The sequence below is a fragment of the Felis catus genome, chromosome F1 (genome assembly GCF_018350175.1).
Source record: "Felis catus isolate Fca126 chromosome F1, F.catus_Fca126_mat1.0, whole genome shotgun sequence".
Classification (NCBI taxonomy): Eukaryota; Metazoa; Chordata; class Mammalia; order Carnivora; family Felidae; genus Felis; species Felis catus.
Window position 1 is genome coordinate 9,520,581 of NC_058384.1, and position 27,449 is coordinate 9,548,029.

Below are 27,449 nucleotides of genomic sequence, written 5' to 3' on the forward strand. Positions count from 1 at the left end.
CACCACACATAAACCACACACATGACATACAAACCACTCACCACACACAGCACACATATCCCACCAGCCCCCTCCCCACATATTTGCAGCTACAAACCACCCATAACCACACAAACGCCACACAGACACCACACACACACCAGGCATATGTTATCCACATGCACCTCACACGACACACAAAATGTACGTCCACCACAACCACACACCCCACACTGATAACACACACAACACAGAGAAGACACACGAGGAACATACACTGTACCCATGTGTATACCACGCATGAATTATGGAAGAGTTGTTCACCGAACACATACTGCACACACACAGATAATATGCACACACCTCGTGTGCACCACAAAGACCACACACGTCACACACACACCATACACACAAGCGTGCGTATGCCACACACACAACACACATATACATAGTACATGACGCACATTTGCCACTCAGACACTCCACATACGTGACAGGGAAACCACACATATATCTCACAAATACCACACATACCGCACTCAATCCACGCTCACATCACACACACAACACATGCACCATGACTATATTACATACACGCACACACACACACACATCACAAGCCATACAGCACATGGAAATAATGCACTCAGCACACACGCCACCCCCACACAAACACAAGTGCCAACGACACACAAAATACACATACGTCACACACACCCCCCACCCACACACCACAGAAACACACACCCATCGCAAAAATACCAAGCAAACACACATACCAAATATACACCACACACACATAACACACACCCACGCACAGCAGACACATTCGTCTCTCACACTCACAGCACCCATGCAGCACACACACCAAAGACACAAACTACGCATACAATGTTCACACACACGCACACACAAACACGCTTAGAACTATTTTGACACATGTGTCACATGTGTGGACTACACACACTTTGAACTATTAAGACACACACACCACATGTGTCACTCACACAACCTGAACCCACACACCAGGTAACACTACCCATATAGCACACATGTGCACACACAGTGTGCCCCAAATATGCCACCCACGCACACAAAACAGATACTCAACAGACTCCTAGCATACAACACGTCCACAAACACCACAACTAAAACCAAAGGAATACATCGCACGCACACACACCCCACGTATATGCCCAAATACACACCACCCATGCCACACACACTTACACACCGAACAGTAAACCCACCCACTGCACACATCCACCGTGCTCACAGTACACTTTCACAACCCCACACACTCACTATACACGTACATAGGCAAAAGCACACCACACGCTCACTCACCGCAGTTACACCAACACACAGCAAACATACACCACCACACTCAGACATCAAACACCACATATACACCACATACACAACACGGACATAACACATGCACGCAATACATGCAACACACGCAACGCACAAGTTACACACAAGCACCACACATGCATCACATGCACCACAATACACAAACACACGGCACGCAAACACCAAACATTTATGAAAGATACACCACACACAGCCACACGTACATTGCCCCGAAGGCACAGAACACACACGTACGTACGCCCTGCACGTACCGCGCACCTCGCACACCACGTGAGCTACGTTGATGCTACGTGTGCGCTTGCGTTACACACACACGATACACACCATACATACATTACACATACCACGTATGCACCACACACCCGCCACGCCTATGCCACAAGACATGCAACAGCTATACCCCCTCCAGCAGTGTCACCAAACTCCGCACATGTACAGGACACAATTACCAAACAAACCACCACTCGCATACCACACAAACGCACTCCACGCACACACCACACACGCCAAACATACCCAAGACAGATGCCACCTCCTCTGCACATAAACGACACATATACCACACGTGCGACACATATAGACACAAACGCGACACATACACCACACAGCTGCACCCCACCTACACCGAACTCACAGCGACAGATTGTACAAACACATACCGCACCTGACACACAAATACCACACAAACACATCGGCCATTCACCACGTACGCACCGCATACACATCACACAGATGTCTTCCACAAACCGTGCACACCACACAAACGCCACACACAGACACAAACCACGTTACAACCTGCACATTACACACACAGAACGGGAACATGCGCTCGGCCACAAGCACTCCAAACGTAGACCATACACACCGCACGTGTACTCCCCAAACGCCCACCAGATGCCAGTCACACCTTGTGGTTCACTATGTGAAATGACACTGTTCGAGTGTCTTTTCACGTAGCCTTTCGCACGCATCTCATAGGTACTTTGTTGAAATATTCTCGACTAGTGTGTGGTGGGAGAACTAGTACGGGAGCAAGGTAGTCTCGTCCCTTGACCGTGGATAGACAACTAGCAAATCATTCGACATGCCCCCTAAAGCAACCTGACAACTGACAGAACCAAGTCTGCAACTACAGGGAGAGAAGCCACCACAAAGAAGGTAGGAAGTGCAGAGAGTGGGTTTGGGGGAGAGCAGGTTTGGGGGGAGCCTTCATTGAAGAAAAGGAAATGTTCTCAAACTGCATTAGATCAGCCGTAGGGAAGGGCCTTCTGTTCAAGGCTACACTGTACCTCAAACATTCTTGACTAGCTTTCACATTTGTCTCAGAGGAACTTTGTTGAAACACTATATATTAGCAGTCGACAATGGCCATGGGCTGAAGTGCCTAAAACAATACCGTTTTTCATGTCGCTTGCATGAGCTTCTTAAGCATGAAGTAAAAAGTGCTCCTGGGTGCCTGGGTGGCTCAGTCAGTTGGGCATCCGACTGTTGATATGAAATCAAGTCTGATCAGTTGGTGGGATTGAGTCCCGCGTCAGACCCTGCACTGACAATGGGGAGCCTGCTTGGGATTCTCTCTCCCCCTGTCTTTACCCTTTCACAACTCCCCCAACTTGCAGGCACCTTCTCTCTCTCTCCCGCTCTCTCTCTTTCAAAAATAATCACAAAAATATAAGATATATATCCCACCATCACAAGGACTGGACTAGACTCTGCAAGAAGCCTTTTGAATAAACAGTGCACCTGGACCTCGTTCTCGCCTCTTGATCATACGATGAAAGCATATTCTTCATATCTCAGAACCACTGCTGCCCCCTGTCTACTGATACTATGGGCAGAATCACACCAGAAGACAAAGTTCCACTCTATTTCTTAAGGGACAATGTGGGTCGTTTGCTCAACAGGGCCTCAAAGGGCATCCTTTGGAGCACTCCTATAGCCAAAGCCCACAAAAGGTTCTTGTGATTCGTGAGCAAGCCAGCCTGTGAATACCTTGTGTTAGTCAGGTTCTTCTAAACATGATCCAGTCTCATCCTTCATGTTGGACTTTGGCCCTCAGTGAATCAAGATACATGACATTGCTTTATTATCCATCACGGTTGGTCATGTGGCCCATAGAAAGTCAGTCCTCCAGGATACTACATCTGGATTGAAAATGCCCCATGTGGACCGGCCCTTGTGACTGTGGGACAGGTGAAGCCAAAAGGGTCCTGGCATTTTGGTTTCAGGACCACAGGGACATTGGAAGGGTTCTGGAAGGGCACGAGGGCACTGGAAGTGTTCCAGCCAAGAGCTGTTCGTGTGGAGGCTGGGCCAGGCATATAAGAAGGGATTTGGCCTCTTTGCTGGGCCTAGAAGAAATGAAGTTAAACATCTCTTTCCGCATCGGTCACATTCCCATTAGATGGAAGTGCTGAATGCACTTTAATCCTGGCTGCAGCTTTTCCTTCTCCGTTTCTGTGTTTCTGACTGTCTCCTCATTCACCCTTAGGAAACATGGAGCCATCACTCACTCAGCTGGCACCCCTGGGGAGGACACAAACTCCCACTCTGCTCCTGTGCTCACTGAGAGCTATCAGTCTCTGCTCTACAAAAGGGAAGGGTGCTTGATTCTTGGCCTGCTGTATTATGGAGGGTGAAGGGGAGCCATCTTGCCTCTCTGACCTGGATGATTGAGGTGCCTTCATTCTGAGAAGCAGTTTGCACATGGGCAGTATGAGCCAGGAGGGGGCCAGAATTGGAAGAGCCCTTGGCAGGAATTAGGAAACCAAGTCCTTGTTGCAGATTCCTGAACAAGACCCATCAGAACCCAATAGGTCCAGCTCAAGCACTGCTGCCTCCCTCAACTTATGGGAAAAGTGGCAAGGATAGACCAAGCCAGAAATCACTGGCTCCTCAAGATAGAATGCAGACTTCTTCCTGACAGGGCTCCCAGGGGTAGTCAGTCCTTCAGAGGGCTCTCTTGGCCTAAGCCCACAGGCCTTTCTTATTCTGGATACAACCTGGTTGATAAGAAACTGCCCTAGGTACTTCATTCTTAGGTTTCTCCAAATCTCATGTGTGATGAAGAATTCTGCAGTGTGTGTCTCCATTGTCACCCTTTGGTCCTTTTGATGAAAGAGGGTTTGCATGGAAACTATGTCAAGACTGTGTCTCAGAGTGATATCCTCTTGTTTCAGCTTGGGGTTTGGGTGGTGTCCTTGTGATGGTGATCGAGGTGTTGCATAGGACCCTTCTGAATTTGGTTTCAGAATGATGTGGTCCTCCCTAAACCCAGAGTGTGTGCAGGTGCTTAGGGAGAATGCTTGTGGGTAGGCTAAACCAGAAGTTGGAGGTGTATCCCACCTCCTGTGTGGGACAAGGGAAGGGAAGGTCATGGTCTCCTTCCTCAGTTTCCCCCATGTCCATTTGAATGCACAGCTTTGACTTACCTTGTTGTCATTCCTCTCCCATTTCTTCCTCTTAACTTGGTCTCAGTTCACAGAAGTAGAACCTGTGTCTGTCCCCTACATCACACAAGATCCCCGTGTGGAGGTGAGTTTCAAAGACTTCCTGAGAAAACAAAGGGCTCTCAGATTCTGATATCCCAGAGGACAGCTATGCTCCCTCTTCCTGAGCCCTTTGTGCTGGGTAGGCTACCATACCATGGGAATGGATAGCCACATGGACCCTCACCCCTCATGGATGGAGCTACCCCCAGTCAAAAGAATAGTCTGTGCATGTGTTGCACACTCTAAGACCTGACTGGCACACCAAATGCTTTTTGAATACATAGTGCACCAAGGCCCCGTTCCCATCTCTTGATGGTCACATGGAAGCACACTCTTCGTATCTCAGAGATTCGGCTTCCCCCCTCAACAGATATGATAGGCAGAAGCACACCAGAAACCAACAAGCCCCACTATTTCTTGAGGAGAATGTGGGCCTCTTGTTCACTGGGCTCCAACAGGCATCCTATTGAGTACTCCTGTAGCCAAAGGCACCAAAAGGATCTTGTGATTCCTCACCAAGCCAGCTTGTGAACACATTGAGCTAGTCAGGTTCTTCTAAACATGATCCAATTCCCATCCTTTATGAAGAACTGTGGTGCTCGATGTATCCAGTGTCATGACATTGCTTTATCATCTGTCAAGGTTCATCTTGGGGTCCAATGAAATTAGTCTTTCAGAGTACTATCTGCCACTTGCAGATAGTCAAAGAGGACAGCCATTGTGACTGTGGGACAGGGGAACCAAAGTGGCTTTGGCCTTTTCTTTTTAGGAATACGCGGACATCCAGAACCCTAGGGCATCAGAATCGGTCCAGACGAGAGCTCTTTGTGGCGAGGTTGGCGAGACCTATTAGGGGGAGCTGGCTTCCTTGCTTGGCTCAGGGAAATGAAGATAAACCTCTCCATTCCACATTGATCACATTCCTATTAGAGGAAAATATTGAACGCCCTTTGGTCCTGGTTCTAGCCATTTCCTCTCCCTTTCTTTGTTTCTCACTGGATCTGCATGGAATTAGCACTCACTCAGCAGGCATCCAGGGATGGGCCTCGGGTTCCCATTTGGTCCTGTGCTCAGTAACAGCCATCCCATCAGGTATCCCTCCTATCTCTGAACTTGGCGTTTGGCTGTTTGTAGAAAGGGGTGGGGAGGGGAGCCAGCTCACCTCCTTACTCTGCCTGATTGAGGTTCCTTGCAGTAGGCTCCAGAAGCTAGTCAGCAGAAAAGAGCCATTTACAGGAAGAGAGAACCAATGCCCCTCTCCACACCTTGGAGCCACAGCTGGGGACACCTCCCAGCTACAGCACTGTCACTGCTCACTCCCTTCAATGGTAGAAAAATCAAGAAAAACAGACCAAGTCCCAGGGCCCTCTAGGTCCTTCTGAAGGAAGAAGGCAGGCCTGGTGCTGACAGGACTCCCAGGTGGAGACTCTAGAGGGCGCTTTTGCTTAAGTCATCTGTTGTTTCTTATTCTTCCCATACCAGCCCAGTTGCCAAAACCTGGTGCTGGGTACTCCCTACTCCATAGAAATCATCTTCCAAGATCTGCAGGGCTCTAGCCTTCCTTATCCACCTTCACATATCTCTGCTCTCTTGTAGAAACAAGGTTCTGCCCGCGATCCGTTCAGAGTCAGTGTCTCAAGAGTCCTGTCCTGAGCCTTCCATCTGGGACTCTGTTCCAGTCCTTGTGACTGGGGGAAAATTTTTGCCACAGGGCTGTTTCTTCATTAATTTGCTGGCTTTCAGAAGTATGAGACCATTCAGAGGCCCAGGGCATTTGAAGATGCTCAACAGAGGATGCTTGGTGTGTAGTCTGGGCCAGAGATTTGGGCAGTGGACTGGCCTCCTTCTGGGTCAAGGGCAAATGGAGACATCTTCTTTCCAAGTGGATCCCTGTTCCCACTGGAAATGTCGAGTTTGGCCATCCTGGCGCCCATATCCTTTCCCTTTCTGTGTTCTGACAATTACTTGTTTTATCCCTCAGGAGTCCTAGAACCATCAATCACTCAATTGGCACCCCTGGGTAAGCCGCAAACTCACCCTTGTTCCTGTGCTCAGTCAGAGCTATCAGGCTCTGCTCTGTCAAAGGAAAGAAGAGCTTTAGTACCTGTGGGCTTGGTGCTTGGCCTGCTATGGGGGGGTGAAGGGAAGCCAGCTTTCTTCACTGACCTGGATGATTGAGTTGCCTTCATTCTGAGAAGCAGACCATTTGCACACGGGCACTATGAACAAGGAGGGGGTCAGCATTTGAAGAGCCCTTGTTATTCCCTCTTCCTTCCTGTGTTTCTGAATGCCTATTCATTCACCCTTAGGAGCCATATAGTTGGCCTCAGTCGTCAGGCACCCAGGGATGGGCATCAGGTTCCCACTCTGTTCCGTGCTGTTATAGGCATAAGCGTCGGATAGCCATCCCAAAGGAGAATGGGTCTCCATACCCTGAGCTTCACGTTTGACTGTTTGTAGCACAGGTGGAAAGAGTGGAGTCAGTTCGCCTTTCTGCTCTGCCCGATTGATATGCCTTCCTTCTGAAAAGCGGAGAGTTCACATAGGAACAGTAGGCTCCAGAAACTGGGCAGCATAGTAAGAGCCGATTTCAGGAAGAGGGCACCGATGCCCCTCTCCACACTCTGGAGCCACAGCGGGGGCATCTCCCACGTGCCGCATTATCACTGCTCATTTCATTCAATGGTGTAACAAGCAACAAAAGCCCACCAAGTCCCAGAGCTCTCTAGGTCCTTCTGAACAAAGAAAGCAGGCACGGTGCCGACAGAGATCCCAGATGGAGACACTAGATGGTGCTTTTGCATAATAAGCCGTCTGGTGTCTCTTGTAGCCAGGTTGCCAGGAGCTGATGCTGGGCGCTGCTTTCTCCATAGAATTCGCCTTCCAAGAAGTGAAGAGCTGTGGCCCTCCTCATCCATCTTGATGCAACATTGCTCTCTTGTAAAAAAACAATTTCTTCCCACAATGTGTTCAGAATCAGTGTCTCCAAAGTCCTATCTTCTACCCTCCCTCTACCTGAGAGTCTAGTCCAGCCCTTGTGATGGTGGGAGATTTTTTGCCACAGGGCCCCTTCTTCATTAAATCACTGGGTTTTAAAAGTATGTGTCTTTTAAAGGGGTCTTTGAAGGGACACCGCAGAGGAAGTTTGGTTTGTAGGCTTGGCCAGAGATATGGGCAGGGAGCTGGCCCCCTTCTGGGCAGGGGGCAAATGAAGCAAAACATCTTTCCAAGTGGATGCCCATTCCCACTTGAAATTTTGGGCTTTGGCCCACCTGTCATCCATTTCCTTCTGCTTACTGTGTTTTTGACACTGTATTTTTTCTCCTTTAGGTGCCATGGAGCTATCACTCAGTCACCTGGTAACCCTCCCCCCCTCCCCCCCCCCCCCGCCCCGCCACTGGGTAGGCCGCAATCTCTCACTCTGTTCCTGTTCTCAGTGAGAGCTATCAGACTTTACCAAAGGAAAGAAGGCCTTGAGAGCATGGGTGTTTGGTGCTTGGCCTGCTGTGCTATGGAGGGTGAAGGGGAGCCAGCTTGCCTCACTGCCCTGGATGACTGAGTTGCCTTCATTCTGAGAAGCAGACAGTTTGCATATGGGCGGTATGAATGAGGAAGGGGTCAGCATTGGACGAGCCCTTGCCAGGAATTAGGGAACTAAGTCCTCGTTGCATATTTCTGAGCAAAAGCCCTCAGAACCCAATAGCTACAGCTCCAATACTTTTGCCTCCCTCAACTGATTAGAAAATTGGCAGGGATAGACCAAGCCAGAAATCACTGGTTCCTAAAGAAGTAAGTCAGGCTTCTTGCTGACCGGGCTCCCAGTTGTAGTCCTGCAGAGGGAGCTCTTGCCTAAGACTGCAGGCCTTTTATTTCTGTGGCTACAACCTGTTTGATAGGATACTGCGCTGAGTACTTCATTCTTAACTTTCTCCAAATCTCATGTGTGGTGAAGAACTCTGGAAGTATGTGTCTCCATTGTCACTCCTGAGCTCTTTGATGAAAGAGGGTTTGCATGGACATAATTCTGGGACAGTGTCTCAGAGTAAATTTCTTCTTTCAGCATGGGGGCTTGGGGGTTAGCTTCTGAGGGTAATACAGGTATTGCATTGGGCCCTTCTCAACTTGGTTTCATAATGATGTGGTACTCCCCTACCCCAGGGTGTGTGAAGGTGCCCAGGGAGAATGCTCATGGGTAGGCTGAGCCTGAAGTTGGGGGTGGATCCCACCTCCTATGTGGGTGAAGGGGAAGGGAAAATCGGGATCTCTTTCCTCGATTTCCTCCATGCCCATTTGAATGTACAGCTTTGACCCACCCTGGAGTCATTCCTCTCTAACTGCTGCTTTCCTAACTTGGGGTCCGTTCACAAACAGAGACCCTGTGTATCTCCTACAGCAATTGAGATCCCTGGTTAGTGGTGAGTTTCCAAGCTATTCCTGACTGAATGCAAGGCTCTCAGAGTGTGATGTGCTGGAGGGCAGCTATTCCCCCTGTCCCTAAGCCCTTAGTTTGGGGTAAGTTATAGTATAGTGGGAATGGGCAGTCACCTGGATACTTATCCCTAATGGATGGGGCTACCTCCATTAAAAGGACAAACAGTCTGTGCAAATGCAGCATGCTCCATGACCTGATCAGCATACAAAAGGCCCTTTGAAAAAAAATAGCGCACCAAGGCTTCATTCCCACCTTTTGGTAATCACATGGAAGCACATTCTTCATATCTCAGAGCCACTGCTGACCCTCTCAATGGATATGCCGGGTAGAAACGCACTAGAAGCCAAATTTTCCCTATTTCTCCCTATTTCTTAAGGCAGAATGTGGGCCTCTTGCTCAGAGAGCTCCAATGGGCATCCTTTGCAGCTCTCCTGGAGCCAAACCCCACAAAAGGAGCTTGTAAAGTTTCCTGAGCAAGTCAGCTTGCGAACACATTGTGCGAGTCAGGTTCTTCTAAACATGAAGAACTCTGGCCCTCGTTGTTTCCACTTTCGTGACATTGCTTTATCATCCCTCAAGGTTTGTCTTGGGGTCCATACAAATAAAGTCTTTCAGAGTACTATCTCTGACTTGCAGATGTTCAATGGGGACCAGCCCTTGTGACTGTGGGACAGGTGGACCTAAAGTGGCCTTGGCCTTTTGGTTTCAGGTCTGCATGGACATACAGAGACCTAGGGTATCAGAAGGGGTCCAGCTGAGAGCTGGGCGTGAGAAGTGGGGGGGCAGACATATTAGTGGGGAGCTGTCCCCCTTGCTGGCCCTAGGGGAATGAAGATAAACACTTCCATTCCACACTGATCGCATTCCCACTGGATGGAAATATTGAATGCACTTTGGTCCTGGCTGCAGCCATCCCCTCTCACTTCTTGTGTTCCTGAATGCCTCTTCATTCTCCCTTAGGAGCCATGGATCTGGCACTCCCTCAGCAGGCACCTAGGGATGGGAGTCAGGTTCTCACTGTGTCCATAGCTCATTATAGCCATGAGCATCAGATACCCCAAGAATAGTCCTCCTATCTCTGAGCTTGGTGTTTGGCTGTTTGTAGGAGGCGGTGGGGGAAGTGTAGCCAGCTCACTTCTTTGCTCGGCCTGAATGAGGTGACTGCCTTTTGAGCAGTAGACTACCCACGAGCAGTAGTCTCCAAAAGTCGATCAGCATGTAAAAAGCCCTTTACAAAAAGAGGGCACCAATGCCCCTCTCCATACTTTGGATCCACAGCTGGCAGCACCTCCCAGCTACAGCACTCTCACTGCTCATTCCATTCAATGATGCATAAGCAGCAAAAGCCAACCAAGTCCCGGGCCCTCTAGGTCCTTCTGAAGGAAGAAGGTAGGCCTGGTGCTGACAGGGCTCCCAGATGGAGACACTAGATGGCACATTTGCCTAAGCCCTCTGGTGTTTCTTCATCCTCATATAGTCAGGTTTCCAGGAGCTGTGTTGGGCCCTGCCTTCTCCACTGATGTCCCCTTCCAAGTTCTGCAGGGTTGAGGCCCTCCTCATCCACCTTGACACATCCTTGCTCTCTTATAGAAACAAAGTTTTCCCCACAATTCGTTCAGAATCAGTGTCTCAAGAGTCCTATCCTCTGCTGTCCACCTGTGAGTCTGATCCAGCCCTTGTGACTGGGGAAGAGATTTTGCCACAGGACTCCTTCTTTATTAATTCATGGGTGTCAGAACTATGTGACCATTCCATGTCCAGGATATTTGAAGGGGCCCAGCAGAGGATGTTTGGTGTGTATGCTAGGCCAGAGAGTTGGGCAGGGAACTGGCCTCCTTCTGAGCTGAGGGCAAATGAAGCAAGACATCTTCTGTCAAGTGGATATCCATTCCACTGGAAATGTCGAGCTTTGGCCCACCTGATGCCCATTTCCTTCCCCTTGCTGTATTTCTGACAATTTATTCTTTTCTCCCTCAGGAGCCATGGAGCCATCACTCACTCAGCTGGCATCCCTGGCTAGGCCACAATCTCCCACTCTGCTCCTGTGCTCAGTGAGAGCTATCAGGCTCTGCTACCAACAGAAAGAAGACCTTCAGTCCCTGGGTGCTTGGTGCTTGGCCTGCTGTGCTATGGAAGGTGAAGGAGAGCCAGATTGCCTCACTGACCTGGATGATGGAGTTATCCTCATTCTGAGAAGAAGTCTGTACATGGGCACTGTGAACCAGGAGGTGGTGAGCATTGAAATAGCCCTTTCCTGGAATTAGACAACCTAGTATTTGTTGCAGATTCCTGAAAAAGAGCCCTCAGAACCTAATGGCTACAACTCAAACACATGCTGCCTCACTCAACTGATGGGAAACGTAGCAGGGATAGACCAAGCCAGAAATCACTGGCTCTGAAAGAATGAAGGCAGCCTTCTTGCTGACAGTGATCCCAGTTGTAGCCCTTCCGAGGGCCCCCTTGGCCTAAGCCCACAGGCCATTCTTATTCCAGACACAACTCGGTTGGTAGGAGACTGTGCCGGGTACTTCATTCTCAACTTTCTCCAAGTCTCCTGTGTGTTGAAGATCTCTGGCAGTGCGTGCCTCTCTTGCCACCCCTGAGCCCTATTGTTGAAGAACAGTCTGCATGGACACGATTACTGGACTGTGTCTCAGAGTAATATCTTCTTGTTTTACTTTAGGGTTTGGTGGTGTGCTTGTGATGGTGATAGAAGTATTATATCGGGCCCTTCTCAATTTGGTTTCAGAATGATGTGGTTCTCCCAAAATTCAGGATGTGTGAAGTACCCAGGGAGAATGCTTGTAGGTTGGATAAGCCTGAGTTTGGGAGTGGATACCACCTCCTGTGTGGGACATGGGGAAGGGAATGTGGGGTCATCTTCCCTCGCTTTCCCCCATGCCCATTTGAAGGCACAACTTTGACTCCTCTTGTAGTCCTTCCCCCTCCATTTTTGATTTTCTAACATGGTCACAATTTACACGCTGAGTCTATGTGACTGTCCCATACCCAAAGATGTTACAAGGATGGGAAGTGAGTTTCCAGACAGTTCCTGAGCCAAGGCATGGTTCCAAGTGTCTGACGTTCCAGACGGCAATTGATGCTCATGTCACTGAGCACTTGTTTTTTAGTAGTCTATTATAGCAAGAGTAAATAACTTCTCTTCTTTGGAAACAAGGTTCTCCCTGGAATTGTTTTAGAGCCCTTGTCTCAAAGTCATATTCTTTCCTATTATGCTGGAGTCAGGTACAATCCTGGTGAGTGTGCGATAGGTTTGGCCAAAGGGGCCCTGAAGTTTGGGTTTCAGAATTTGTGGACATCACCAGGCCTAGATCATCTGCAGGTGCCCAGTGGAGAACGCTTGTGTGTAGGCTGAGCCAGAAGTTTTAGGAATGGAGCTGGCTTCCTTTCTGGATTGAGAGTTGGTTAAGAAAGATATCTTTTTTGCTTATGGATGCCATTCCCTTTGGAGTTGCAACACTTTAATACTGCTTGTACTCATGCACATCACATTGCTGCTTTTCTAGCTAGCTCTCCGTTCATGTCCAGGAGCCATGGCTGTATGAATGGTGCCAGTTTCCCAGTCAGTTCCTGAGGAAATTGAAGGTATATGGGTTTAATATCCTAGAGGAAACCTGGCTGTTCTTTCCCGGAGCACATGGTGTTGCTTAGCTGGCTAGGGTATGCACGTGCATGGGTATCCAGTTGGACTCTCACCTCTCACTAATGGAGATCCTTCATGTTGACTAAAGGAAGGTTTTCATGTAGGGAGGTTGTTCCAGGATCCGATCAGCACATAAAGTACATTTGGCTGGAATCCTGCACCAAGACCTACTTCCAAACACTTGCCCAACAGCCAGGAGCACATCCCTGCTGCAGCTGTATCATTGCTGCCCCTATAGACTGATGGCAAGGGCAGGACACACACCCAGACACAAGTCTTTCCCTATGTTTCTGAAAGAAGAATCTGGGCAGGCTTCTTGCTGACAGGGCTTTCAGGTGGAACTTATGGACAGCACTGTTTACCAAAGCCCACAGGTATTTGTCCTTCTTGAGTCAATCAACGAGCTGGCGAAGACTGTGCTAGTCATGTCACATCTTTATCCCTGATGCTGAACTCTGACCCTCCCTCCAGCCATTTTTACCCCTTTCCTCCATTTTAACTCTGAGTCCTTCCTGGGATCCACTCCATGTGATTGTCTTACAGTCATATCCTGGGTCTTCACCTGAGGGTTCTGGTCTAGTCATTGTGACCAGAAGTTGCATAGTGTGATGGTGTGGGTTAGTGTAAGGTGTTGGCCCACAATCCTACATTCAAGCTCCATCCCAGTCATTGCAAACAGCAGAACCTCCTTTTCCATTCCTCTCTGAGTTATCTTGAGTTAGTCACGTTTCCCAAATTCCTTGTTTGGTCAGACCTGGGATCCGGGCCTTGGCAGGAACAGAGTCATATTTAGGGCTAGGCGTACCGCCTGGAAGATGGTAATGGTCCATCTGCCTACAGTGTAGAACCCCTCACAGAGTGCTGAGTTGAGGGCAAAAGTCGGGATTTGTGACAGGCTTTGGTTCCAGGTGCAAGGGCTAGGTTGATTGTGTGGTCCAGGCTTAGGATTTTACCCAGAATCCCACTCTGTGGCTGCATCTCAGTCACTGCATATGGCACCAGTAGCTTTTTTGTCCCTGGCCGCGTCATCTTGCATCAGTCATGTGCCCCAAATTGTTTCCTTAGGACTACCATTCAAGCCCTATTAGGGTCAGAGCCATGGTTTGGCTTAGGGTTAGTGCATGGAAAATGGTAAAGGCCTATTTGGAAGGCTCAGTTGAGAGAGCTCAAATGTAGGATTGTGTACTAACATCTAACAATAATCCATACCATCACCCTAGCACTGAACATTACCCATAAACCTGAACCTCACCCTAACACTTGCCCTCCTCTCAGACCATTGGGGAGTGCCACACACCATTGCTGTACAGGCCAATACCATCTCCTGGTGCTAAAGCTAACTTTAGCCATGGCTCTGGCTCTTTCCAAACCTGAATGTTAGTGCATCAGCATTAGGGTCAGGTTCTGTAGTCAAGAATACTCTATCTAGCATGGGTATCATTTCAGAATATGAAGAGAGTTTCTCAGACTACCAAAAACTAAATAGTTCATGATGACAAAACCAGATCTTCAAGAAATATTAAAGGGAACTCTTTCGGTGGAATGGACAGATGAAAAGTGTCAGTATAGAGATAGAAAACACAATGCAGTTAAATGAATTTTTCTGTACATAAACCAGTCAAAGAACTCATAGAAAAGGATATAAAATGTAATACCGCACACCTCAAACGTGTGGAGGAAAGGAGAAAACAAGGGGTTCAGTCAAATTATGATCCACTTAATGTAGACAGCTATATACAGTAGAGGTCATATACAAACCTAAAGGTTACCAAATATCGAAAACCACTAATAAATACACAAGGAATGAAGATAAAGGAATCCAAACATTTCACTAAAGAAAATCAGCAAAACATGAAAGAGAGAATGTCAAGAAAAGGATCAGAGAAAATATTCCAAAAAAATCACAAAGTAATAAAATGGTATCCACCAATAATTACTTTGAATGTAAGTGGGATAAATGATCCCATTAAAACCATAGGGAGGCAGAATGGATTACAAGACAAGACCCACCCACATGCTGCCTACAAGAGACCCATTTTAGACCTAAAGACACCTGAAGATTGAAAGTGAGAGGATAGAATAGCATTTGTCATGAAAATGGTTGTCCAAAGAAGGCTGGAGTCGTTATCTTATATCAGTCAAAATGGATTTTAAAACCAAGTCTGGAACAACAGACAAAAAGGACACTATATCATAATAAAGGGGACTATGCAACAAGATGATACAACACTTGTAAATATATATTGACCCAACTTGGGACCACCCAAATACATTAACCACTTAATAACGAATGAAGGAACTAATTGATAATGATACAATACTAGCAGGGGAGTTTAACACCCCACTTACAGCAATGGACAGACCATCTAAACAGAAAATAAACAAGGAAACATGGCTTTTGGACGACCTACTGGCCCAGATGGACTTAACAGATATATTGAAATCATTCCAACCTAAAACAGCAAAAAACACATTCTGTACAAGTGCCCATGAGACATTCTCAGAACACATACCATGTTAGGTCACAAAATGGATCTCCACAAATAACAAAAACACTAAAGCCATTCCATGCAACTTTTCTGACAACAGCACCATGAAACTGAAAGTCAACCACAAGAAAACATCTGCAGAGACCATAGATACATGGAGGTTAAATACCATGCTACTATGTAATGAATGTGTCAGCCAGGAGAAGAAGGAGGAGGAGGAGGAGGAGGAGGAGGGGAAAGAGGAGGAGGAGGAGGGGGGATGAGGAGGGGAGGAGGAAGGAGAGAAAGGAGAAGGAGGAGAAGGAGGAGGAGGAGAAGGAGGAGGAGGAGGAGGAGGAGGAGGAGAAAGTTTAAAACTGCATGGAAAGATCTAAAACTATAAAGAACTTGTCAAACTCAACACCCCAAAGCAAACAATCCAGTGAAGAAATGGGCAAAAGACACACATACCCAGTTTTCCAAAGACATTCACATGGTAACAGACACAGGAAAAGATGCTTTACGTCACTCATCATCAGGGAAATACAAACCAAAACCTCAGTGGCATACCACCGTGTCAGAATGGCTAAAATTAACAACTTGGGCAACCACAGATGTTGGTGAGCATGCAGAGAAAGAGGAACCCTTTGGCACTGCTGGTAGGAGTGCATACTGGTGCAGCCACTCTGGAAAACGGTATGGAGGTTCCGCAAAAAATTATAAATGAAACTACCTTATGACTCAGCAGTTGCACTACAAGTAATTAATCCAAATGATATAGGAGTGGTGATTTGAAGGGGCACATGCACCCCAACGTTTATGGCAACATCATCGACAATAGCTAACGTCTGGAAAGACCTCAATGTCCATCGACTGATGAATGGATAGAGAAGATGTGGTATATATGTAACATGGAATGTTACTCGGCGATGAAAAAGAATGAAATCTTGCCATTTGCAACAACATGGATGGAACTAGACTGTATTATGCTAAGTGAAATAAATCATTCATAGAAAGACAAATATCGCATCGTTTCACTCATGGCAATTAAGAAACATAACAGATGAAATTAGGGGAAGGGAAGCAAAAATAAGATAAAAACAGAGAGGGAGACACACCATAAGAGACTCTTAAATACTGAAAACAAACTGAGGGTTGTTAGTGGGGTTTGGGTGTGGGATGTGCTAAATGGGTGATGGGCATTAAGGAGGGACACTAGTTGAGATAAGCCCTGAGAGTTATATGTAAGTGATGAATCACTAAATTCTATTCCTGAAATCATTATTTTACTATATGTTAACTAGCTTGAATTTAAATTTTTAAAAAGTGCATGGACAAAAATTAGAATAAAGCATAATTGTCCAAAACTGCTGGATGGAGCAAAACCAATTCTAAGATAGAAGTCATAGCAATATAGGTCTACTTCAAGGTGCAAGTGAAATATCATGTAAGCAACCTACTCTTGCATCCAAAGAAGCCAGGTTTCTTACAAAAACCTAAGAAAGAAAGAAAGAAAGAAAGAAAGAAAGAAAGAAAGAAAGAAAGAAAGAAAGAAAGAAAGAAAGAAAGAGAAAGAAAGAAAACAATAGAAGGGATCAATTAAAGGAAAAGCTGGCTCTTTGAAAATAATCAATAAAGTTGATAAACCTCTTGCCAGACTTACCACAGGAAAAAAGAAAACACTAAAATACATAAAATCACAAATGAGAAAGGAGAAATAACAACCAACACTACAGAAATACAATCTCATAAGGGAATATTATGAAAAAATACATGCCAGCAAATTACCAACCTAGAAGAAATGATTAAATTCCTAGAAACATACAAAAGACCAAAATTGAAACAGGAGGAAATAGAAATTTTGAGCAGACTGATACCCAGTAAGGAAATAAAGTCAGTAATGATAAAGTTCCAATAAGCAATATCCAGGCAGGACCAGATGGCTTCACAGGCAGATTCTGCCAAACCCTTAAAGAAGATTTAATACCTATTCTTAAACTATTCCCAAAAATAGAAAAGGAAGGAAAAGTCTGAATTCATTCTATGGGGCCAGCATCACCCTGATGCCAAAACCAGGTAAAGACACCACTAAAAAGAGAAGTGCAGGCCAATATCCCTAATGAACATACATGCAAAAACTCTCAATACAAGAATAGCAAACATCATTCACAATGCATTGAAAATATCATTCATCAGGATCAACTGGGATTCATTCCTGGGTCACAAATGTGGTTCAATATGGGCAAGCCAATCATTGTGATACATGGCATCAATAAGAGAAAGTTTAAGAACCATAAGATCATTTCAATAGATGCAGAAAAAGCATTTGGCAATATACAGCATCAATTCATGTAAATAAAAAAAATTCAGCAAAGTAGGTTTAGAGGGAGCATAACTCAACATAATAAAGGCCATCTATGAAAAACATAGCTAGCATCATCCTCAATAAGAAAATACTATGGGCTTTTCCCATAAGTCAGGAACAAAACAAGGAGGTCCACTCTCACCACATTCACTGAACATACTAATGAAAGACATAGCCAAGGCAATCAGACAACAAAAAGAAATAAAAGAAATACAAATCAGTGCGGAAGAAGTAAATCTCTATTGACAGGATAATATATATACTAAGCCCTAAAGACTCCACAATAAAAATGGCTAGGACTGATAAGTGAATTCAGTGAAGTCTCAGGATCCAATATCAAAGTACAGAAATCTGTTGCATTTTCATAGACTAGTAATGAAGCCAAAGAAAGAGAAATTAAGAAAACAATCCCATTTACAGTTGTGCTCAAAATAATAACATACCAAGAATAAATAACCAAACGGAAGAAAGATCGTACCCTAAAAACTATAAAACACTGATGAAAGAAATTCAAGATGGCACAAAGAGATATTTTCTTAATGTTTTATTTATTTTTGAGACAGAGAAAGATAGAGCATGACCGGAGGAGGGGCAGAGAGAGAGGGAGACACAGAATCCCCAGCAAGTTCCTGGCTCTGAGCTATCAGCCCGGAGCCCAAAGCGGGGCTCGAACCCAGGAACTGTGACATCATGACCTGAGCCAAATTTGGACGTTTAACCAACTGAGCCACCCAGGTGCTCCAAGATGGCACAAAGAGATACAAAGACATTTGAGCTCATGGATCAGAAGAACAAATATGTTTGAAATGTCTACAGTACCCAGGGCAATATACTTATTTAATGCAATCCCTATCGTTTTTCACAGAACTAGAACAGACAGTCACAAAATTTCTCTGGAACCATAAGAGACCACAAAGAGCCAAAGCACTCTTAAAAGAGAAAATCAAAGTGGGATGCATGCAATTCCAGAATTCAAATTGTATTTGTTACGATGTCCCTGGAAGGGGACAGCCCTCTCGCCTGCGCGCCGGAAGAAACTGAAGGGCAACCAATCACCGAGCGCCAGCACAACCCAACGGAGAGCCCCGAGCGGCTCTCCAGAACGAACTGAAGGTCGACCAATTACCGAGCAACAGCACGACATGGCACGAGAGAAAGACCCACCCGAGCCTAAACCCGGAACTGCTACAGCTGAAAAACCCTACCCCACCATACCCGGGCGCGACTTCCCTGACTCCCTCCTTGAGTCACGGAACCTCGCCCGGAACCTTAGTTCCCAATAAAGCCTTAAACTGCAAAAATTCTTTTTGACTCTAACTCCTATCTTTACCCCGCACAACGCCTGACACTGACATTTGGTGCCGAAACCCGGGAGGGAGGGGGTAGCTCGCCTCTCTCGGCTGAACTCCCCCCTGCTCACCAAGCCAGATGCCAACCACCCTACTCTCAAGAGCCTACAGGAGCCGGTAAGTAGGACAGACCCCTCCTTCCCCCCTTCCAACTACGGCTGACACCCACGAGAGACTAGAGACGTCTCGCAAGTCAGTCTCCTCTCCTCCGCACGCTGTAAGGCCCGCACGCCGAAAGGCCCCTTATCGCAATGCGAGGGACTCCTCGCCTTGCCACGCCAATGGGGAGTAAGGAGTCTAAACCGCCTCGATCTCTTACCCCCCTCCAATGTCTGTTAAAAAGCTTCCGGCTCCTAGGCCTACAAGGCGAACTTCGTCGTAACCGACTCGTCCGCCTTTGCACTGTAGTCTGGCCTCAGTACAAATTAGATAATGATTCTCAATGGCCACCTCAGGGGTCTTTACAATACCAAATCTTAACCGATCTGGACAATTTCTGCCATCGGCTGGGAAAATGGGGAGAAATACCCTATGTTACGGCCTTTTGGGACCTCAGGTCTCGCCCCCACCTATGTTCCTCCTGCCCCTCTGCATGTGTGCTCCTTGCCCACCCACAACCCCCCCGACGACCCCACCTCACCAACTTCCCCCATCTCCCACCCGTTAGAGGATCTGGCCATGCCACCCACGAGCCGTCGCCCCCCTCCATACCCCAAACTTCCAGCCGTCCCACCCTCACCTCCCATATCATCCCGAACTCACGCTCAGGCCCCTCCCAGCGAACAGACCCCAGAGGCCATCTTACCTCTCCGTGAGGTGGCAGGGCCTGAAGGCCTGGTTCGTCTTCTCGTCCCCTTCTCCCTCCAAGACTTGTCCACCATCGAAAAGCGACTAGGGTCATTCTCAGCAGACCCCACCCAATACATTAAGGAATTCCAATACCTCGCCCAAGCCTACAGTCTCACATGGCATGACATTCATGTGATCCTCACCTCTACCCTCACCCCTGAGGAGAGGGAGCGCATCCAGGCCGCAGCCAGAGAGCACGCAGAGCAAACCCACATGACCGACCCCACTATGCCCGTAGGAGCCGATGCTGTCCCGGCGGCCGATCCCGATTGGAACTACCAACATGCAGACAATGGTCACCGGCGCCGGGACCAGATGATCCAATGCCTACTAGCAGGCATGAGGGCAAACCTCAAACAAATCAGTCAGTTTTAACAAACTTTAAGAAATAATACAAGACCCCCATGAAAACCCAGCAGCCTTCCTTAGCCGGCTCACAGAGGCGCTTACCCAATATACCAGACTAGACCCTACCACCCCCGCCAGGGCCACGGTATTGGCCACCTATTTTATTTCCCAATCAGCCCCCGATATGCGAAAAAAACTAAAAAGGGCCGAAGACGGCCCTCAAACCCCTATGGCCGACCTGGTAAAGATGGCTTTTAAAGTTTTTAATGGCCGAGAGGAAGCTCAAGAACAACGGCGACAGGCCCGTCTCCAACAAAAGGTACAATTACAGACCCAAGCCTTGGTAGCTGCCCTGAGGCCAGCCGCAGTAAGGCCCTCTGGACCACGGCCCCCTCCGGGGCCTTGTTTTAAATGTGGCCAAGAAGGCCATTGGTTTCATCAGCGTCCCCATCCCAAAAAGTCTACCAGCCCATGCCCACTGTGCCAGCAAATGGGCCACTGGAAATCCGATTGTCCTAACCCAAGGGACGAGAGACTCGCAACGCCTCCATGTGGCGAGGCTTCACCCGGATTGGACTCTGCCTTCCAACTGCTGGAGATGGAGGATGACGACTGACGAGCCCCAGACTCAGTAACTCCGGTGACCCACGCTGAGCCCAGGGTAAAACTCCAGGGAGCGGGTAAGTCCATCTCCTTTCTGTTGGACACGGGGCTACCTATTCCGTCCTGCCGAGCTATTCCGGCCCCACCACTCCATCCTCCGTTTCGGTCATGGGCATAAATGGCACCCCCTCCATTCCCCCATGCACACCGGTACTCACCTGCTGCCTGGATGGCCTCCACTTCTCCCACTCCTTCCTAGTCATCCCCTCCTGCCCCGTCCCCCTGTTGGGTCGAGACATCCTCAGTAAATTAGGAGCCTCTATACATTTACCAGCTATTTGCTCCTCTCCCTCCCCCACTCATCTCTCACTGGCTGTTATCACGGACGACACAGACCACAGCCTCAACCCACACCCAGACCTCCCAATAGACCCAATCGTATGGGATACATCCACCCCAACAATCGCCACCCATCACCAACCTGTCCTCATTAGACTCAAAAATCCATCACAATTCCCATCTAGACCCCAATACTCACTCTCCCACACCCACCGACTAGGCCTGAAGCCCATCATCGATCACCTGCTCAAGGAGGGCCTCCTAATCCCATGTCATTCCCCCTGCAACACCCCAATCTTGCCTGTAAAAAAGCCAAATGGCTCATATAGACTAGTTCAAGACCTCCAAATAATCAATGAAGCTGTAATTGCCATCCATCCAGTAGTGCCCAACCCATATACCCTCCTCTCCCAAATCCCCCCATCCACGACCCATTACAGTGCTTGATCTCAAAGATGCCTTTTTCACCATTCCCTTACATCCTGAGTCCCAATTCCTCTTCGCCTTCACATGGCAAGATCCAGTCACTTCTCTGGCCTGCCAACTCACATGGACGGTACTTCCTCAAGGATTTCATGATAGTCCCCATCTCTTTGGGCAGGTCTTGGCCAGAGATTTCCTCAAAGCCCCACTGTCCAGTCACTGTACTCTACTACAGTACATAGATGACCTTCTATTATGTGGAACCTCTTTCGACCACACCAACAAGATAGAGTCCAAATCCTAAATTTCCTGGCTAACCTGGGGTATCAAGTCTCCCCACACAAAGCCCAAATCTATACTAATACAGTCACATTCCTGGGAGTCTCACTCACACCTCCTACCAAGGCCCTAACCCAAGATGGCCTCCAAGCCCTCCAGACCCTGTCCCCACCTACCAATGCAGACGAAATCCTCTTCTTCCTGGGTCTAGTAGGCTTCTTCCGACACTGGATCCCTAACTTTGCTATACACACAGCTCCCCTATACAAAGCAGCCAAAGAAACCCCCCAAGGCCCACTCTCCAGCCCGGGATCGGTCACAAGGGCCTTCCAACGGCTGGTCACATCTCTAGTCACTCAACCGGTCCTTTCCCTCCCTAATGTTTCAAAGCCTTTCCTCTTATACACAGATGAGAGGGCTGAAATTGCAACAGGGCTCCTAACCCAACTGTGCGGCCCTAAGTTACAAGCTGTCGCCTACCTTTCTAAACAACTGGACCCTACGATCAACCCTTCCTTAGAGCACTTGCAGCAGCAGCCACTCTAACCCAAGACACACTCAAACTCACCCTACACTGCCCCCTAACGGTACTTTCATCGCACCGTCTATCTTATCTCCTTACACTTAAGGCCTGGCACACCTCTCCCCATCACGCATACAATTGTTCCATCTGCTCTTTATTGAAAATCCTGAAATATCTCTCCAACTCTCCCCCAGACTCAATCCTGCCATGCTACTTCCGCAAATCAACCCCAAAGACACTTCACAGCCACCCTTCCACTCCTGCACTGAACTTAATAGATATTCTCTCCAAACCTCCATCTAACTTAAAGGACCTTCCCCTCACTTCCCCTGATCTCACTCTATTTGTAGACGGCAGCTCACTAGTTGACTGCAGGGCCACCGACGAGCAGCGTACGCTGTAGTTACATTAAACCAAACTCTAGAGACCCAGACACTACCCACAGGAACCACATCCCAGAAGGCTGAACTCACAGCCCTCATGAGGGCTCTCCAGTTGTCCCGAAACAAAAGGGTCACAATTTACACAGACTCAAAATACGCTTTCCTTATTGTACATACATACTCCCACTTAGGGGAAGAAAGAGGATTCCTCACAACTAAGGGTACCCCCATCATCAACGGGCCACTCATGGCGAAACTCCTTGAGGCCCTCAAGCTCCCACAGGAAGTGGCCATTGTCCACTGCAAGGGCCATCAACCCCTAACCACAGAGACAGCTATAGGAAATCACAAGGCTGACAACACTGCCAGACAAACAGCTCTCTCTCTCGACCCAGTTCCTATGGGCATCCTCACTGAAGATACAACTCCTGATTGTACCCCAGATGAACAAAAACAATACATGGCCCATCCCGATGCCCACACCAACGCAGGCTGGATCACGCTGGGTCCCCGACTGGCCCTCCCAAATAGCCTAGTCCCTTCCCTACTAACAAAAATCCACAAAACCCTACACACTGGGCCGGAGGCCACCTTCCGCTTCCTTGAGCCCATTATGTACCACCCCCACCTATGACAACTGATCACCAAAACATACCAACAATGCACCACATGCACCGCAGTCAGTTCCCAAGGGAGGATGAGGCACCCAGGCCCCACTCATCAGATGCGGGGCCATCTCCCAGGCGAAGACTGGCAAATAGATTTCACTCACATGCCAAAACACAAAAAATTACAGTATCTCCTTACTATAATTGACACATTTATAGGGTGGAAAGACAGAAGTCTTCCCTACCTCATCTGAAGGGGCCTCCACAGTGGCTGAGATCCTACTCAAGGACATCATTCCCCGCTTTGGTCTACCAAGAAGGATACAGTCTGACAACGGGCCTGCTTTCATCTCAGCAGTCACCCAACAGGTCTCCAAAGCTTTGGGCATTACTTGGAAACTCCATATACCATACCACCCCCAGTCCTCGGGTAAGGTTGAAAGGGCCAATGGCCTCATGAAAGACCATCTCACTAAACTCTCCATAGAGACTCGGCTTTCTTGGCCTCAACTCCTACCTATAGCACTCACCCAACTCCGAGCCGCTCCCCGAGGACCCACAGGCCTCAGCCCATTTGAACTCCTATACGGGCGACCCTTCCTGTTACCCCAACCCTACCAAAAGATCCTTCTCATTTGGCTGCCTATCTCCCTTACCTCAGCCTGCTCTGACACCTGATTCGACAGTACGCTGACCTCACTCTACCAGCTCCCATCGATCTCTCCTCTCCCTCACTATCTGTAAACCCAGGAGACTCAATGCTCCTTCGAGTAAGACAAAAACCAACCCTTGCCCCCCAGTGGGAGGGTCTCTACACGGTCATACTCACAACCCCCACGGCTGCTAAATTATTGGGCCACACCCCGTGGGTTCACACCTCTGACCTCAAACGGGCCCCCCCTTTACCCCCTATACCAGAAGAGTCGTGAACCTCCCAACCAACCGGCCCCCTCACCCTCAAACTAACCCGACAGGCCCCTTCATGACGGACCCTTCCCCTCGGTTTTCCACCTTCACACTCACGATATTACACAAGCTACAACTCTCCCACTCATCCGACCCCATCACCCTCCCCTTATTTCTCTCCTGGGTCTCTGACTGTTGGCTTCAGGGAACTCTCTCCGATTTCTCCCCCGTCGAAATCTCCTTCTTTACCTTTTTACTAACCATACTTATATATCATGATGATACTTCCCCGTTACTCCTTGTTAACATCATCCCCCTTATGCGCTCACAACCCTCCTATAGGTGGGTTTTTACCTATCTGAAACGTTTAATGGACACACCTCTATCATATCCTCTACCCCTTGCCCCATTGTTGGGTGCCAAAATCAAGTCACCTTTAAATTTCCCTCCTTCAACACACTCCAAGCCTCTACGTGGATTACTCCCGCCATTTGCTTTTTGTATGACCAGACCGACAAAATATGCTCCCAGACCCCCCCCCCCCCCGCAACCAATATGGAGGATGCCCCTATCACTATTGTAACATACACTGGCTCAACCTATACTGCTTCACAGGACCAAGGACGGGCCGCTTCTGCTTAAAAAATGGCAACTTTACCCTTACTGTCCCTGATCCATGGGATCCCCACTGGCAAACCAGAATAAAGGGCAAACTGTATCAGAACGGCCACTTCTCTAACCCCATCTCCTCTTTAACCATCTATGGAACTTATGAGCCCTCTATGTCTCCTTCCCTCTCCAACCTTAAAGATCTTACCCAAGTAATCATGGACCAAGAAGACCAGCTCAACACACAACTACAGACACCCCCTGCACAACATCCCTTCTCATGGCTTACATGGATCAGACAAGGAGCGATCCTGCTTAACCACTCAACCTGTCACACTGCTTTCTTTGTGCATCCCTTCAGCAGGATCCAGTAATAGCCGTCCCATTACCCACCCCCTTTCCCAACACCACTAACTCCATCAACCACCCCAGAAGTCAAATCTCCCTACAGATTCCCATCCTCACTGAGACCCCTCAAAGCAACGTCTCACCCAATATGCTACTCCTCTCATGCCTCCCCACCTTGCCCCTCCCCCCTGCCTATGCCTAGCCACAACCCTCCCCCAGGGGAATTCTATTGGTGTAATGACACAGCTTATAAACAAATGCCCAAAAATGCTTTTATCTGTCTCCCAGTCACCATTATCCCCCAATTCACCCTACACGGACAGGAAGAACTCCATCAACTCCTCGAATTCCATCTCCAAAAATGAGCCGTTTTCCTCCCACTAATGGTCAGACTATCCCTAGCCATGTCCCTATTGGCCGCCGGGGTGGGGACAGGCTCCCTCGCACACTCCATTACCTCCTCCAGGGACCTGTCAAACAGGCTCCAAATCACAATAGAAGCCTCAGCAACCTCCCTATCCACCTTACAAAGGCAGATCAACTCCATAGCACAGGTCACTCTATAAAACCAACAAGCCCTAGATCTTCTAATAGCAGAAAAAGGGGGAACATGACTGTTCCTGAGGGAAGAATGTTGCTACTGAAAGGGCGGACCTACGCCGACTGACTCCATCTTGTTCTGTGTCCTCCACCTTGAGTGACTATGTCCCCGACATGCCCCCTTTCCGGGAAAATCGCAGAAACCTCAGACCACGCCTCCTCCCCTTGAGTAACTTCCCCATCAAAACACGCCCAGCGACCTGCATAACAGGACTCCGACCCTTCCCCAGCCAATCGGCTGAGGCCACAGCCATTACCTCACCAACTGCCCCTAGACCCCTATAAAACCTTTGTGCTTCTGAAACTCGCTCTCTCTCTCTCCGGTATCTCACCGCTGTGTCGGTGCAGGTAGGGGATTGAGCTCGAGCTAGCTCGAATAAAGGCTCTTTGCTTTTGCATCGGACTCGGCTCCCCGGTGGTCTTTGGGGATCACGAATTCTGGGCATAACTACTACCTCAGTGAATCAGGCTTAGTTGAAACCAATATAAAACACCTAAAGGAAATCCAAAAAACTCTATCCGCCCGCCCAGGATCCTCAGACCCCCTAACCTCCTGGTGGCAGTCACCCCTCTTAACTTGGCTCCTCCCCATAGTCACCCCACTAGTTGCTATCTGTATAATACTTATGCTCTTACCTTGTTTTCTCCATTTCGTACAAAAACGAATGCATGAAGCTTCCCAGGTCGCATTTCATCAGATGGTGGTCCGGCCCTATTCCCGCATTCCACCTCAGACCCCACATACTATGGCGTCACCCTTACACCCACGGGAAGCAGCCAGATCAGATCCGTCGCCCATTATCACCAATAAGAGGTTGGAATGTTAGGATGTCCCTGGAAGGGGACAGCCCTCTGGCCAGCGCGCCGGAAGAAACTGAAGGGCAACCAATCACCGAGCGCCAGCACAACCCAACGGAGAGCCCCGAGCGGCTCTCCAGAACGAACTGAAGGTCGACCAATTACCGAGCAACAGCACGACATGGCACGAGAAAGGCCCACCCGAGCCTAAACCCGGAACTGCTACAGCTGAAAACCCCTACCCCACCATACCCGGGCGCGACTTCCCTGACTCCCTCCTTGAGTCACGGAACCTCGCCCGGAACCTTAGTTCCCAATAAAGCCTTAAACTGCAAAAATTCTTTTTGACTCTTAACTCCTATCTTTACGCCGCACCACGCCTGACACTAACAATGGCAACAGTCACCCTCCAGTGAAAGAGTTGAGGCCCCTCTCACTACTGAAAAAGGCGTGCCCTTATCTCTAATGCTCAGCAAGGGCTCTAGTTTCATGAACTTGGTGAAATATATTTTGCTGGTTTGGTGGATGAGAAATTACACCAAATCCATTGTCCTATTTTCATTTTTCTAATGATGAGTGAGGCTAGATGTTCATCACTTACAGCCATTTCCTGAATGTAGTCACTGTTCTCAGTTTTGGGGTGAACCTGCTGAACACACTCTCCTGACATCCCCAGAGGACACAGACTGTGACCCACGTCCAGCCAGG

The 27,449-nt window shown here is 48.3% G+C and overlaps 1 protein-coding gene and 1 long non-coding RNA gene across 3 annotated transcripts in view; one reads left to right on the plus strand and one right to left on the minus strand.

Annotated features, from left to right (window-relative positions):
- FMN2 (formin 2) overlaps positions 1–27,449 on the minus strand; it is a 492,613-nt gene that overhangs the window by 452,986 nt on the left and 12,178 nt on the right. The window lies entirely within an intron of this gene.
- On the plus strand, positions 18,754–27,081 carry LOC123382759. Of its 2 annotated transcripts, XR_006591645.1 has the most exons (4): positions 18,754–19,242; positions 20,848–21,002; positions 23,700–23,910; positions 26,619–27,081. It is a non-coding gene; the product is annotated as an uncharacterized LOC123382759 (long non-coding RNA). The 2 variants fall into 2 exon arrangements; XR_006591644.1 differs by lacking the exon at positions 26,619–27,081 and having other exon boundaries at positions 18,760–19,242; positions 23,700–26,132.